Source organism: Anomalospiza imberbis, chromosome 11 (genome assembly GCF_031753505.1).
Source record: "Anomalospiza imberbis isolate Cuckoo-Finch-1a 21T00152 chromosome 11, ASM3175350v1, whole genome shotgun sequence".
Classification (NCBI taxonomy): domain Eukaryota; kingdom Metazoa; phylum Chordata; class Aves; order Passeriformes; family Viduidae; genus Anomalospiza; species Anomalospiza imberbis.
Window position 1 is genome coordinate 2,833,185 of NC_089691.1, and position 15,226 is coordinate 2,848,410.

At 49.6% G+C, this 15,226-nt stretch overlaps 1 long non-coding RNA gene across 2 annotated transcripts in view; it reads left to right on the forward strand.

Annotated features, from left to right (window-relative positions):
• The window catches only part of LOC137480448 (uncharacterized), a 213,451-nt gene that overhangs the window by 155,375 nt on the left and 42,850 nt on the right, over window positions 1-15,226 (forward strand). Inside the window, exons 1-2 of one of the 2 annotated variants that reach the window (XR_011002922.1) lie at window positions 417-507; window positions 960-1,067. This is a non-coding gene — a long non-coding RNA (uncharacterized lncRNA). Of the gene's footprint in view, window positions 1-416; window positions 508-959; window positions 1,068-15,226 lie in introns of those variants that run through there. The other variant, XR_011002923.1, reaches the window with a different exon arrangement.

Genomic DNA, 15,226 nt, shown 5'->3' on the forward strand with positions numbered 1-15,226 from the left:
TTCCCCACCCATAGCCATTACTGAGCCTCTGGGAGATGGTGAGGGTAGGTCAAGGCCTTTCCCCCTGGGAGAGCTGATAGCTCCGAGCCCAGAGCTCGGCCAGGGGGCCATGGCTGCAGGTGCCAGGACAGAACCATGCACGTGTGTGCCCTCGCCCTGCACCATCCCCTCAGCGCTCCTGCGGATCCGTGCTGCCGGTGCAGATCTGCAGAGGTGACAGGAGCTTCTGTGGCTGTTGAGTTACAGGTGTGTTTGCAGGGAGGACTTTCCCAGGTCCTTTGCTGGTTACTGCACGCAAGCCCAGCTCCCGTCGCAGGGGTGAGTAGTGTGTCCCTGGTGACCCCACAGGCGGAGCACTGGTTTTGTGGGATCCATTCCTGGGAAATGGAACTATGTTGCTCTAAGGTCCTCCAACAGGAAACAACAACGCTACAGGACACAAGAAACCGCACGAGCCATCTGAGCACATGAGGCAAATGCTGAAGGAAATGCTGCAGGCAGGACAAGGTGGGTGCATTTCCCTCAGCTTCCCCCAGGGACTCAGCATCCGGGGCCTTTCCCTGCACATCTGGACACGCCGTGCCCGGCACAGCGGGAAGGGATCCATGGCAGCCTGGCTGCCCTGCTGCTGCTTTCACGGCCTGCAGGGCTGTTTGCCAGCCTGGCCTGGCTGCAGCTTCTCCCCAGCCTCTGCAGGAAGGCATTTGACACCAGCTGACAGGGAGCCCAACCTGCAGCATGGGCCATGCACTCCCTGAGATCCCCTGCAATTTCCCAGTCTCTGGATAGTTTAGAAAGGGCACCTGTTTGGAAAGTGGAGGCCGCTGGCCTACCCGAAAAGTTTATAGGGATTTCGTAATTCTTAACCATGTCTTTGACAAGCCTTGCCTCCTGAAGATGCCACCTTCCCAGTGGGGAACAGCCCCACCTGATCCAGCTGTCCCTTTTCCTTTCCCCAGAGATGGAAGGAGAGGCTGTGCTGAAGGCTGAGTTTCCTGGAGGAAGCAGTGGCTCATTGGCAGCCTCTGCTGCAGGAAGGGAGGCGATGCCAGGCACAGTCACAGGAGGTAATTGCTGTGCCTCTGGGCCTGCTGAGCCCTGCTGAGGCTTGAGCTGCCCTCTCTGCTGCTTGGCAGTGCGGGCACAGCCCGGACAAGACCAGCACAGCCCAGAGGAATTGTTATGCTCAGGGCACTCGGGTACTGAGCAGTCCTGCTGGGGTCCCTCTGTGGGAGAGACGTCCCTAAACCTGGGAGAGACTGCACGGGGTGCCCATGGTGGGGAACGGGCAGAGGGGGAGAGCAAGGCTCCAGTGTGTCCTGAGAGGGCCTGGCTATGTGTCCTTGGGCTGGGGGATTTGTCCCAGGGGAAAGAGGGATGGAGAGATAGAAGGTAGGAAGGGAGTGAGAAAGGGCAGGAGGGAGGGAGGGCCAGAGGGATCGTTCTGGCACTGCCTGCTGCAGTTTTCCCCAGTGCTTTAGCAAGAGTTCCAGCTGTGGGGGAGAGAGAGCCCTCAGGGCCCTGGGCTGCTCCAGCCGCCCCTCCAGGGATGTTGCCAGGGCAGGGAAAGAGTGTGGAGAGTGACCAGGAGCCAGGCCTGAGCTCCCCAGGCCCCTGGGCACCTTTGGCCGTGTCCATTGACATCTGGCTCCCACGGCCTTACCCAACTGCCTTGCAGTGCCCATTTCTCAGAGGCAGAAGGGGATCCCAGCAGACCCTGAAATATGTTCTCATCTGTGCTCCGTTCTAGATGAGGTTGATGGGAAGGCTTCTCCATTAGCTTGGCTGAATGAAATTCTGAAGCCCTTGGAGCCTCCTGCCGGTATGTTCCCAGTGTCTCACCAAGGAATAATTGATGACAACCTGGCAGGACCCAGGTGACAGAAGCTTCTGTGGCTGTTGTGTTACAGATGTGTCTGCAGGGAGGATTTTTCCTGCTCCTTTGCTGATTCCTACACACAAGCCCGGCTCCCATCGTGAGGGTGAGTAGTGTGTCCCTGGTGACCCCACAGGCGGAGCTCTGGTTTTGTGGGATCCATTCCTGGGAAATGGAACTACGTTCTGTTAAGGTCCTCTGAGAGGGAAGAACAAAGGCACAGGAAAGAAGAAATTCCATGAGCCAAACAACATCCTGAAGCAAACTGTGATGGAGCTGCAAAAAGAGCATGGTGAGAGCATTTCCCCCAGCCTTCCCCTGGGATTCAGCATCCAGGGGCCTTTCCCGGCACATCTGGGCACGCCGTGCCCGGCACAGCGGGAAGGGATCCATGGCAGCCTGGCTGCCCTGCTGCTGCTTTCACGGCCTGCAGGGCTGTTTGCCAGCCTGGCCTGGCTGCAGCTTCTCCTCAGCCTCTGCAGGAAGGCATTTGGCACCAGCTGACAGGGAGCCCAACCTGCAGCATGGGCCAGGCACTCCCTGAGCTCCCCTGCAATTTCCTGGTCCCAGGCACATCCTGTGGGGTGGCTGCTTGGAGAAGGAAGGGCTATAGCCAGCCCCAAGGGCTTGGGGCAATCAGGACTTTCCTGATCCTTATCCATGTCTTTGACAAGTATTGCCTCCTGAAGTTTCCACCTTCCCGATGTGTAATGATTCCATCTGATCCAGCTGTGCCTCTTCCTTTCTCAAGGGATGGACAGAGAGGCGTTATGGAAGGCAGCATTTCCTAAAGGAAGGGAGGCAATTCCAGGCATGGGCACAGTCACAGGAGGTAATTGCTGTGCCTCTGGGCCTGCTGAGTCTTGCTGAGGCTTGAGCTGCCCTCTCTGCTGCTTGGCAGTGTGGGCACAGCCCGGACAAGACCGGCACAGCCCAGAGGAATTGTTATGCTCGGGGCACTCGGGTACTGAGCAGTCCTGCTGGGGTCCCTCTGTGGGAGAAACGTCCCTAAACCTGGGAGAGACTGCACGGGGTGCTCGTGGTGGGGAAAGGGCAGGGCGAGAGCAAGGCTCCAGTGTGTCCTGAGAGGGCCTGGCTATGTGTCCTTGGGCTGGGAGAGGTTTTCCGCGGTCAGCTGGGTGAGCAGGAGGGAGGGACAAAGGTTGGGTGGGATAGTTGTGGCACTGCCTGCTGCAGTTTCCCCAAGCATTTAGTGAGGGTTTCCTGTGTGGGAGTGAGAGAGCCCCAGGGCCCTGGGCTGCTCCAGCTGCCCCTCCAGGGATGTTGTACAGGGCCTGCAAAGAGTATGGAGAGTGACCAGGAGCCACAGGCTCCCACAGCCTTATCTGCCCCCCTTGCAGTGCCCAGTTCCCTAAGGCAGAAGGGGATCCCAGCATACCATGGAAATGGGTCTGATCTGTGCTCCCTTCTAGACTGGGATTACGAGTTGGGAATGCTGGTGAATGGTGATTGGGATTACGAGTTGGAAATGCTGGTGAATGGTGATTGGGATTACGAGTTGGAAATGCTGGTGAATGGTGATTGGGATTACGAGTTGGAAATGCTGGTGAATGGTTTTTTGAAGACTTTACCAGAGGCTGGAGGCAAGTTCTCAATGTACCTTTCCTGACAGAATAATCAGTGTCAATGTGGCAAGAGCTCACTCATGTGGCATTTCCCTTAAGTTCCCCTGAAGGTTGATCAGTTCTAGAAATCCTCCCCTGCTCCATTCTGGAGCCCAACAGTGATCCCACAGGATCGCTGTCAGTGGGAGGAAGGAGCATTTAGCTCTCCATCTTCCACCCATATGCAATGCCAGTGTGTCCTTCCGGGTGCTCTGTGCAGCCACGGAGAAGAGCAGAGAGGGAAGGGGCCAGGCCCAGGGCTGTTTCCCGGGGCTGTGCCTTTCGCAGCTCCTTTGCCAGCCCCAGGGAGCCTGAGCTGCTCCTGCTGCTGCTGCCAAGCCCTGGCCCAGGCTGGGGCTGGGTTTAGAGCTGCTGGCAGCTCCAGGGAGTCCTTTCTCCCCCAGCTGCCCCGCAAGGGGCTCCTTCCATTCCAGTGTGGGGCCACCGCAGGCACATGGTCCCCCTGCCCCTGCTGCTGAGTGGAAGGCAGAGCTGAGGGAGTGCCTTGGAGGGCACCAATCACCCAGGGGCACTCACTGCCCCTCTGGCCTGAAGGAGAATCTTCAGCAGAGTCACAGGAGCTGTTCTGTCCTGCCTTTCTCTGCAGCTGAACCTGTTGCTAAAAGTGATCTGGCTTCCCAACCCACGTTCAGGATTGCGCCTTTGGGAGATGGTGAGGGTAGGTCAAGGCCTTTCCCCCTGGGAGAGCTGCCAGCTCAGAGCCCAAAGCTTGGCCAGGAGGCCATGGCTGCAGGTGCCAGGACAGAACCATGCACGTGTGCGCCCTCACCCTGGGCAATCTCATCTGACTTCGGCTCGGGACTGGCAGTTGTTTGGAGGAGGGGGGGCCCTGGCCCAGCCCTAAAAACCCAGATGTTTTATGAATCTTATTTCCATTTTTGCTAAGCATGATGCCCTAAAGATATCAGCAAACAAATGGGTGATTGTTCCACCTGAACCAGTTGTTCTTTTTTGTTTCCCTAGTGACAGACCAAAAGGCAGGACAGAAGGAGGTGTTTCCCCAAAGAAGCAGTGGCCCATTGGCAGCCCCTGCTGCAGGAAGGAAGGCGATGCCAGGCACAGTCACAGGAGGTAATTGCTGTGCCGGGCTCAGCCGGGCCCAGCCCTCGGCGGGGCTGTGTGTCAGCAGCTCTTCCCCCAGGCCCTGCCCTTGCACGGCCCGGCAGCAGCCAAAGCTGGAGGCGCCTCGGCTTCGAGGCCTCTGGAGCTCGTTCCCAACCCCGGGGAATCGGGACTCGGGCACCAACGCCCCTCCCGCTGCAGCCGCTCCCGCAGCTGGCCCTGAGCGCCCAGAGGCCCAAGGCACAGGAGCAGCCCCGAGCGGGAGCCCTGCTGCGAGCCCAGGGCCAGAGCCAGCCCTGGCTCCTGACTGGGCAGGGGCTGCACTGGCTCCTGACAGGGCCTGACTCTGTCCCCTGGGGCTGGGGGAGCTGTCACGGGGCAGGGAGGGCCAGGGCTGGCAGGGGCTGCTCAGGGATGGGTTTGGCCCCTGTCCCTCCAAGCAGCGACTGCCCAAGCAGCTGCGCTGGCCCCGGGCTCTCCTCCCGGCCGGCTGGGCTTTGCTGGGTGGCACAGCCTGTGCCGAGGGGCGGCAAGGTGCCTGCAGGCCCCAGCTCTGGGGGAAGCAGAGAACGTCCTGGCCGTATCCACCGTGCTGCCAGCTCAGCAGTGCAGCACAGCGCGGGCTCACGCTCCCCATTGCTCCCACAGATGCATCCAGCACCACAACACGTGTTCCCGTTTCCCAGAAGGACATTGGAATGGGTTTCTGTCAGGGAACACGCTGCTGGCTGGGGATCATGGCAGGCATGCTTCTTTTGGAGCTTGTCTTCATTTTATGCTGTGCCGGAATTTGGAAGCATTGGAAGAGAAAACGGTGAGTGTTTTGTCCATCATTCCCTCAAAAAGCTTCTTTTGGAAGCCTAATGTAGGCAGGGAATGTTCCCAGTGAGGCTGCAGTGGAGCTGTGGCCGGTCCGTGGTTGTCCAAAGAGCTCTGCTGAGGGTTCTGCTGCTGCCCAGTGCTTTCATTGGCCTCTTCATTGCTGGGCCTTGTCCTGGGGGGCCCGCTGGGGCTGCAGCCAGTGCTGGCTCCCACTGAGGCTGCCTGGCCAAGAGCAGCCCCAGGGGCACAGGGCGGACGCAAGGCAAGTTCTCAACATTGTTTGGGCAACAGAGTTCAGGACAGGACAGTGCTTATTTAGTAGCTGATGTAAAGTTTCATGGTAACAGTGATGTTACTGGTCAAGCAAATTTGCTCCAGTTCTGTGTTTAAACATATCCAACCTGATGAAGGTTTGGCTTTGGCCTTGAGGCTTTGCTCTTTGTGTGAGCCCTGTTCTGGATTGATTCCCACTCAGTCTAGGAGCCAGTTTTGGGTGAAGGCTCATCCCAACCCTGACCCTTGGCAATTCTGGTCTCAAAGGGACCGCCGAGGCTGCACTGCACATGACTGGGGTTCAGGGCTCCATTATCAAGGGGCTTTGAAAAGTTTAAATTACTGTATTCTTAGTATTTGGTTTTCTTTATGGAATTCCTTGACTTTTTTTAAGCTTAGTTTTTAAAAAAAATTCATTTCCAGTGCTTCTTCCAGTTATTGTGTATAGTGAATGATGGCATAATTGCCCCATGGCTGAATTAGAAAACAGTAAGTACTATAAAATGAAATAACTTTTACACACTTATGTCTTTCACAGACTCATGAAACTTATGTTGGTTTGATGCGACCAACAGAAGAGTTTTCCTCTGCTTTTAATTCAAAGAAGAAGAAGAGGTGGAACCTGTTGAGAAGAGTTTCATCACTTCATAGCTAAAGCAAATTGCCAGCGTGCTTTTTTTGCAGCCCTGGGCAGGAAGATAAAAATCTATCAGCAGAAAATACTCGAGTGAAGGAACTGATATAAATTAGGGACTTGGTCTGTTTGCTCCCTAAGCCCTGAGTTCCTCAGAGCTGCAGCTCCCTGCTCCCTTTGCAGACAGAGGCTGGCTGTGGATGGCAGTCACCTGTCTGGCCTGGTGCACAGCAGGTGCACACACGAGCTGAGGGATCATCCCTGCACACCCCATCCTGGCAGAACTGAGCTCCTTGATGAATCTGACACGGTTTTACGGCATGGCAGCAAAAGAAGGCAAAAGAAAGGCTAGAATTGGTACCATTCCAACCGCTTTACATTTTGCCATGTGTAATGGAGATGGGAACTACAAGTTTCCTATTCATGCACAATTTGCTGTCTGAGAGCACTCCGGTCTCAGATCACAGGGGCTTGCAGCTCTGTGTCTGAGATGACTTTAAAAACAAAAACAACCTTTATGTGCAACACCTGTGTATCAAAACTTCACAATACAAATCACAAGCTGATTTCAGCTGTTAAGTGGATGAAAAAAAACCCAAAAAGCAAAAAGCAAAAGCAAAACTGTGACCAAATAAAACAGGCAAAACCAACAACCACCAGGAAAACAACAAAACCAACACAAACATCCCCACAAATCCAGAAAAAGATAAAAGTCAGGTGAAGGAGGCAGAGATCCAAGAGCAACAAATGGGCAGAGGAACTACAGGAGGGACAGAGAATAAGAAAGGAGAGATAAGAAGTGCCTCTGGCATCAAAGTAGCCAGGGGATCTGAGATAGTGTTCTCACCCTTCTGTTATCTGTATTTTAGATAATTCGTGCTTGTGAGCAATAGATGTATGAAATATGTTATATTGGTAAGAAATATTCCTGTAAGATTTTTAAGCACCCCAGCCGGGGACGGGAAGGTTGCTTCACAGTATTTCAAAACCACAGCTGGCAGCAGGGAGAAAAGGACCTAAATTGCAAACAAATGGACGTGGCCAGCTTGGAGATGGGTGCTTCCCCAAGGTGGTCCAAGGAACACCCGGGTGAAGAACACACGATAAGTAGCTGAGAGTGAGATAACCAGAACCATCAGAGAGATACATCTGAATACCGAACTCCGGGAACAGGATCATGGGTGATCATCACTCTCCAGAAGAGTTCTGTTCCACTTGCCACAGTGAAGGAACAGCACATGAATAGGTGCAGCCCAGAAAAGAAGAAAGGGACTTTGCCTCAGGCAAGAAAAACCCTATGAAAATCGCTCGGACAGAACAGTCGGGGTGAACATAGGGGACCCTATGCTGCAGAGGTCAGACCTGTGTCTCACCCAGCGCCGATCCCGGGCTCGGCACTGTCCTTTTTTGATAGTGGCTTTTCATTGTTATTCTCTAAATTTATATTTGGACCATTTGACAAATTTTCTTTAGTTAATAAATTGGAGCATTCATTTATAACAATCTTGGTGGAGAATGTGGGCATCTGATTTGGGGGTCCAGGGAAACCCTTTTTTTGTCCGTCTGGCCCCCCGGGCAGCTGCCGCTGTAGGTGTCCCGGATAGCGCTGTGCTGATGAGGCACAACCTCCCTGGGTCCCTCGGGCTAACTCCCAGCCGCAAGCAACCTAAGCGAGCACTATTGAGTGATTTCAGCTCTGTGAGTTCAGCTCTTAGTGATTTCAGCTCTGAGCTCACAAAGGTGCCTCGGCAGACGCAGGGATTGAGAGAGGAGAAGCTTGTGTAGAGTTCCGCAGCGGTGTCTATATTATCAGGGTCCTTTGAAGGGTTCCAGCGACAGCTCTTCCCCTGAACTGGGCAGAGATGGGGGTTTATGTAGGCTACTGGGGTGTTGGAAACTGTCCAATGGCCAGGGCCGAGGAGAATACGACCTATAGCCTTACAGAGAGATAACAAGGGTCCGAAGACGGAAGGGGGGCTACTCTGGTCCACTCAACATGACTCTGCATTTCTTGTCTTAGGCGGGTAACCGCCAGGGAGGCCTTGCAGGGCCTCTGACTGCTGCAAGACGGGATTGGGGAGTCCCGTGGAACCAATCAGATTTTGAACTCAGAGCCTGAGTCACTATCAAAAAAGGGGGATAAAATGGGCCCAGAGCTCTCGGGAACTTGAAGCAGAATCTCTGAGGCCGCGGTTAATTTTTTCACTCATAAAAATCTACGTGCACGAAGAATCCACGAGGGAAAAAGGACCGTAAGTATTGCGTGGTTGAGTGAGGGGGGATCGAGCCTGTGTGTGAGACGTGACACTGTCACGGGACGAGTGCGGACCCAAGATCGCAGTTTCACTATCCTGCGAGAAAATGGTCGGTCGCGGGGGAAGCGGACGGAACCGGGAAAACTCATTTCACACATAAAGCCTGCAACTCGGGGAGCTCAGGGGTTCGATCACGGGCGGACCGGGGAGGGAGGGTGAGTTCTCGAGTGTTCGAGAACTGGTAAACCTCTTCGGTCCAGGACTTTGGAAGTCCGGAAAGGAAAAGGTAAGAGAACTCATTATCAGCCAAAAATCCACAAATCGGTTCGCTGCGAGGCTAGTAGGCTTGTAAACTTGAACAAAATCAGGCATAAGTACAGTGCCGGTTAAAATTTTTTTTGATTCCTTCTAGAACTCAGCAAAGAGCTACAGTAAGGAGATGTTAGCAAAATTGCTTGTTGTATAAGTTTTTTTTTTTTGTTTTTTTTTGTGGTTTTTGGTTTGTTTTGTTTTTTTCCCCCTTTTTACCATGTCCTAAACTCCTGGTCTCAGGGTATTAAATTGCTTTCTGCTGAATGGGATAGTTGGCTTGATAAAACCAAGATCTGTTAAGACCTGGGTCTGGTAGCTGCAGTTAATCTAGTGCAGGCGATAAGAATGAAACTGCACTTTGGCATCTGAGTTTGTATATAACCCTCTGAAATGATGTGCTATGAGCAAATGTGTAGAAGAGCTGGCAGGGCCTTAACAAACTTGCCTCTGTTCTGTCAGAGTTAATTGGGTATTAGCTTCTCATAGGATGAACACTAGCTGTGTGTTACTGAGAAATTCACTCCTTGTCTCAATCTGCCACTCTCCCTCCAGGGAAAAGGTGCCGGCATCCAGGCTTTGTCCCCAGACTACTGTTAGAACTTAAATGGACCTTTTAGGTGCCAGATGCTATACCTGTGTTGCAAACACCTGGCTCAACAGCTTCATCCTAAAATGATGACCTCGTAGGAAACAGCTGGATTTGTTTGGTGTGGTGCTCTTGGGGTTGGTTCTTGGAGCTGCTCTGGGCAGGGCCAAGAGTTGGCTTTTATAGATTCCCGTGTGTCCTTTCCAACTCAGTGTACTCTGTTGTTCACCTGCAGCAGGTTTTGCCACTCACCTCTGACAGTATTCAGTGACGTTCAGGAGCTCCTATGCATAGTATTTGTTCTAGAACAGGAGTTTTGTTATCTGTTTCTGGCATGTTTTCTGCAGGTGCCGGATTTGCTCTGGTTGACAGTTGCACAGTTGACTGCACTGTGTTAGAAAGTGCTGCCTTCCGGCACTCTGAGACAAAGGGCCTTCCCAATTTTCCTGTCAGTTCCTGTGCGGCCTCATTCAAATGTCAGCACACTGTTAACTGCTGCAGGGATTAAACTGTGTTTTGGCATCTCTCTGAACTGAAGATCAGTGACCCTGGTGTTTGAGGGGTCTTTTTTTATCTGACTTTGCAAAAATAATTTGTTTTTCAGTGGTTTTGGGGTTTTTTTGGAAATGTGCTTTTCCTTTTTACAGCATCATTCCTGTGAGGGTGAGGGGCTGCCAAATTATCAGCTCTTCAGGTGTTTCTTGAGTATGTTCAGTACAAAATCATGCTCAGTGTGCACTCTGTTGGCCCTTTGCTGGGTCCATTGCATGATGTGCTGCAGTCAGTAGACCTCTTCACTTGTCATGAGGCTTCCATCTGTGACTGGTTCAGGTTGGACCCACAAGGAGCAATTTTTGTATAAACAAATAGTGGCTTGCCCTTAATTCAGGATGAGCTTCACAAGTCAGTGATAACTTTTCATAAGATTTTAAAAGGTGCCTATATTCTTTGTAAAGGACCTGATGGCAGTTATGTTTCTGCCTGTGGCTGGACTTCTAGGAGACCTCTTTTCTATCAGCGAGCCTCTCAGATGACCAGAGGCAGTACTGTCAGTAGTAGGACCCATTCTCCTTGCTTCTTCTCTCTTTATGGTGTTTTAGCTGGGTTGAATTGATTCTGCACCGTTTTGAAGAGCATAGTCACTTATCCTAAGACTTTTAGATTAGTGAAAAGTGTGTAGCATTTTCAGTTGAACATGAACAACAATAATGTTGTATTGCTAAAAAAAAAAAAAAGGAAAAAAAAGGTGTGGGGGGGCTTTTTCCTCTTTTCCCATAATCAGTCTTCATTTTTCCACATTGCTGTTAGAGCTGTTGAACAGCTTTAGACTCCTCCCTTGGATGAATGAAGAGCACAACAGTCCAGGTAGCGTTTGTATGCTTGGTTCCAGTAATGAGCATAGCTGAGGGTGTATCTACAGCTTCCTTTGACCTCACCAGAATGGTCTCCAGAGAGATGGGAAAACTGACAGGCTGTGCAATGCTCTTCTGAAGCAGGAGTGCTGCCGTGTTGCTGTCTGACAAAGGTTACTGTAGCAGTTTTATAGAGTATTAGGACACATCTCAGTTGTGGTAGAGAGAATTTGCTACCCCAGCCAGAGGAAGCTGAGTTGAACTGGGTAATAGCTGTACCTGGAAGATGTGCCAACTTGCTCCTAATAATTTAAGCATTAGCACATCACAATAGGAGCAATGTAGATACATGTTCTTTCCCTGTTCTGTAAGAAAGGGATTTTAGGCTGTGGAGCAGATTGGCTACCTTCTTTTTGTATGGAATGATGGGTAGATTTTCCTACTGAAGAAAATAATGATTGTGTGTTCTCCAGAAACTGTTCAAGAGGGAAACTTTTTAAGGGGGCAAGTGGCAGTGGGCAGTTTTGAGTTTTGTTTTTTGTTTTTGTTTTTTTGTTTTTTTTTTTTTTTTTTTGGTTTTTTTTTTTTTTTTTTTTTTTTGTGTTTTGTTTTTTTTTTTACCAGCCCGAAAGCTTATAGTGGCTGGGAATCATCTTGGGTCAGACCCACAGTAGACAAAGGAGGACAGCCAAAGAATAAGAGTGGGGGTATTCCTCCTAGAGGCCACCCTGGGTAATGTGCTAGATGGCTGGAGTAAGTGGGAAAGGGCTAAAGGGCTGGAAGTTGGATCAAGTGAGGATGATTTGTTATAGGATAGAACATTGGCCAGAGAGGAAATTACAATAGGGGTTCTTAAAGTGGCCCTAGTGTAAAAGTGGAAGTGGGTGTTTGTGTAATTTATCAGCAGATATGTGGCCAGGGGAGCCCTGGTTCAGAGGAAGTGGAGTGTATTACTTGCTGGAAAGGATTCTTGGAGGGAGATTCTAAAGTATACAAGAAAAGAGAAGGGGATTGGAGGTGTCAGAATCTAAGTTGTGGGTTGCTAAACCAAAGGTCAGGTGTCTGGGGCACAGGATCATGAGGGGGGAAGAAAAAGAAGAGGATGGACGGTAGATTTTTGAAGGGTATAGTGAGAAGGTGAAATTTCTATAAAAGTGGTAAAATTGCAGAGGCTTATAGAAGGGAAAAGGAAGTCAGAGTATACAATAGTAGATGGGAAGTCAGGAAAAGTGGTAGCGTCGAGACCCCTAGGTGCCAGTTGTTCAGCACCAGTTTGTGAACTGTATGCAGTTTTACAAACACTTAAAAAGTTAAAAAAGGAAGAGAGGGGCGATTTTTACTGATTCTCAATACACTTCTGGGGTGGTCCACACCTTTGGAAAATTTGGGAAAAAAAGACGCTTCATCAGCACCTGTAGACAAGGGTTGGTTCATGAGGAATTAAAAAAAAATCAAATCCTAGAAGCTATTAGGAGACCAGAAGCAGTCCCAGTAGTACATGTCAAGAGACACAATCTACTCCCATTGAGAAAAATTCCAGCCACACCGGGAGTTACTAGCTCCATCAATGTGCCACTTAACATCGGGGACATCAGAGCCTTCAGAAAAGAGATGGGCAGTTTGATAGATAATCCCTTAGAGGTGTCAGACCAGTTAGACCAGTTTCTGGGGACTTGTATTTATATCTGAGATAACATGCAAACTAAAATTTGTTTAGAAAACATGGGGTAAAAAAGACAAGAATTGTAAAAACAGAAGATGGTGACACAGAGCACCCCTTTAAAGTTCTCTATACGTAACCTGGAGACAAAGTGCTTATAAAAGCCTAGAGGGAAGCCCCCCTCACGCCTCACTGGGAAGATCCTTTTATTGTCCTTTTAACCACAGACACAGCAATTCAGACAGCAGAAAAAGCCTGGATACCTGGAGTAAAGAAGATCGAGCACCAGGAAGAGACACCTGAGGAAGAAGTCACCTCTCCCCCTGGAGACCTGAAGTTAACCCTGTGCTGGCCAAGTAAATGACTGATAGTGATCTGATAAGGTGCACTGAACCACCAGGTTGTGATTGTTGTCCCTTTGTGCATTTTAAGTGTGAATACTGTGATGAGGTTTGGCTGGTACACTGTATAAAGAGATTCTGGCCAAAGGGCTTGTGTGATGTGCCTGACTAGCCATGTTTTAGGGCTCGCCACTCGTCTGGGTATAATGAAAGTAGACTCCTGGGTGTGGTTTTGCCTATTCCAAAATGGGCTGAGGGGAAAATTAAAGTAAAAAGCTCAAAATCATTACTGTTGAGTGCCAAGGGTTAAACAAAGTATCCTGCAGTCAGACTCAGTCAAACTATCCAGGTAGGGCATCTTTAAACAGAGGTATGCGGCTCGATCCAGGTACAAAACCACAAAAGACTATTCCTGCTGCTGAGAAGATGGTTTACCCCGCCGCTGGTGGCAAGCCGGTGGGCGAAGGCAGAGGCAGAGGAGTTTTCATAGTGGGGGTCCTGATGATCCTGAGTCTAGCAATGTGCCTCAAAATTAGTATGCATTCAAGTTACTTACCCTGCATGGATGTACGAGGCCCCAGTGTAAACAAAACGGAGGAAATGTGGATATTCTCAGTTCAGTCAGAGAGAAAAAGAGAAGGTTTTCTAACCAGGCGAGAGCCTGGGAGAAAGTTGGGAAAGAATGTAAATAATTCTCTCATCTATCTTGTTGTTCACATTGTTCATAGATATGTTCTGCCACCGTGCGTCATTCACTGCACACCAATGATGTTGTGAAAAATGCATATTTTATGATTGGCTTTTCGCAAATATTAAATTGAATACTATATGTATTATGTTATATTGATTAGAAGTGCTGTATTAACATTTTAATAGTATGGTAAATTTAGTTTTGTAGTTAAAATAGAGCCTATGTATGTGGGTTTTTTTTTTTTTACTAGCTCAAGCAAGAGATGAGATAATGAAGAAACTCTTCACCCAGAGATGACAATGATGGGGGCCCATAAAGAATTACTGCCTCCTTATCGGAAAAGACAAACATTCCTCCACCTTCTCTCCGTCTTTATGGAACCACCAGGATTAAGGGGAAGAAGTTGACAAAAACCAGAAAAGTTCTTAATTTGCAAGGAATTTATGCATCATGTATGAGATGTATGAATATGCAACAGGCTATTGCTTTTAAAGATTATTCCTTTGTTCACAAGGTATGCTTATCGGGCTTAAGTGCCCGAGAGCATCCGGACGTCCGTAATTCTTTGCTTTTTATTGTCTTGTAATTGTCTTAACTCTAAATTTTCATTACTCTAATTGTATTACTATTTTTATAACTATTTTATTATTATTAAACTTTTAAAATTTTAAAACCAAGTGATTGGCGTTTATTACAAATGGTAGCAGAGGATGGTTCCTAACACCTCTCTGCCAGTGCCTTAGGAGAGTCAGAGTGAGGGAGACGCGTCCTGCCCTGATTAGGCGGCCTAACTGTGCTCCCCTGGTGCTACCGACAGATGCAGGTTCCGATCCGATGGACAAAAGGAGACAATAAAACAAAGAAAAGGGAAAGGATTCCCTAAAACCACGGTAATTAGCCCCTATGACCAAAGTGTACACGAAGAACAAAGACCCAAGGACAAGGGATAGGTAAGTATTTGTTGGGATGGGGTGGATAAGGGGGGGATGAATGTGTGTGAACGAGAGGCGGGCTGGGTACCCCCGACATGCTAAGAGATTGCGGCGTTTCTTATGCTGCGTTTCCGTCTTTTTCGCGAGAAAAGCGGCCAGTACAGAGATGAAGAGAATGATAAAAGAGTGAGAGAATCCCCCCGGGGAAAATTAGGATTGCGTCTCGGGGAAGGAGTGGGACCCCTTGGAGAGAAGAAGCCGAGGGTGTTCCTGGTATAATCCATTGGGGAAAATAAGAAGGTAAAAAGGGGCCTTTAAATTTTTTTTTGCTAGGTTGAATTGAATGGGCTGGGTTGAGGGATTAATACTCAAGAGCACCCAGGGTTGCTGCTGGGTTGAGATATTAATCTTCAAGAGCACCCAGGGTTGAATAAAAGTCTGCTGGGTTGAGATATTAATCTTCAAGAGCACCCAGGGTTGCTGCTGGGTTGAGATATTAATCTTCGAGAGCACCCAGGACTGAGTAAAATTTTGCCGGAGTGAGGGTACACCCGAGAGAATCTGGGGTTGGGAACAACACAGCTGGATTGAGGGGTATCCAAGAACACTGGGACTGGCCAGGGACACCTAAAAGTGTAATAGGTGTGTTGAAAAATAAAAGGTACCTTGTTGTTGTGGTTGTTTTGTTGTGTGTGTGAGTAAGTGAAAAATAAACTTGAGTGAATGGGGACGAATGAAAGTATATGTAATGCAGATTGTTTATTTTAAGCTTTGTTGTAGTTCC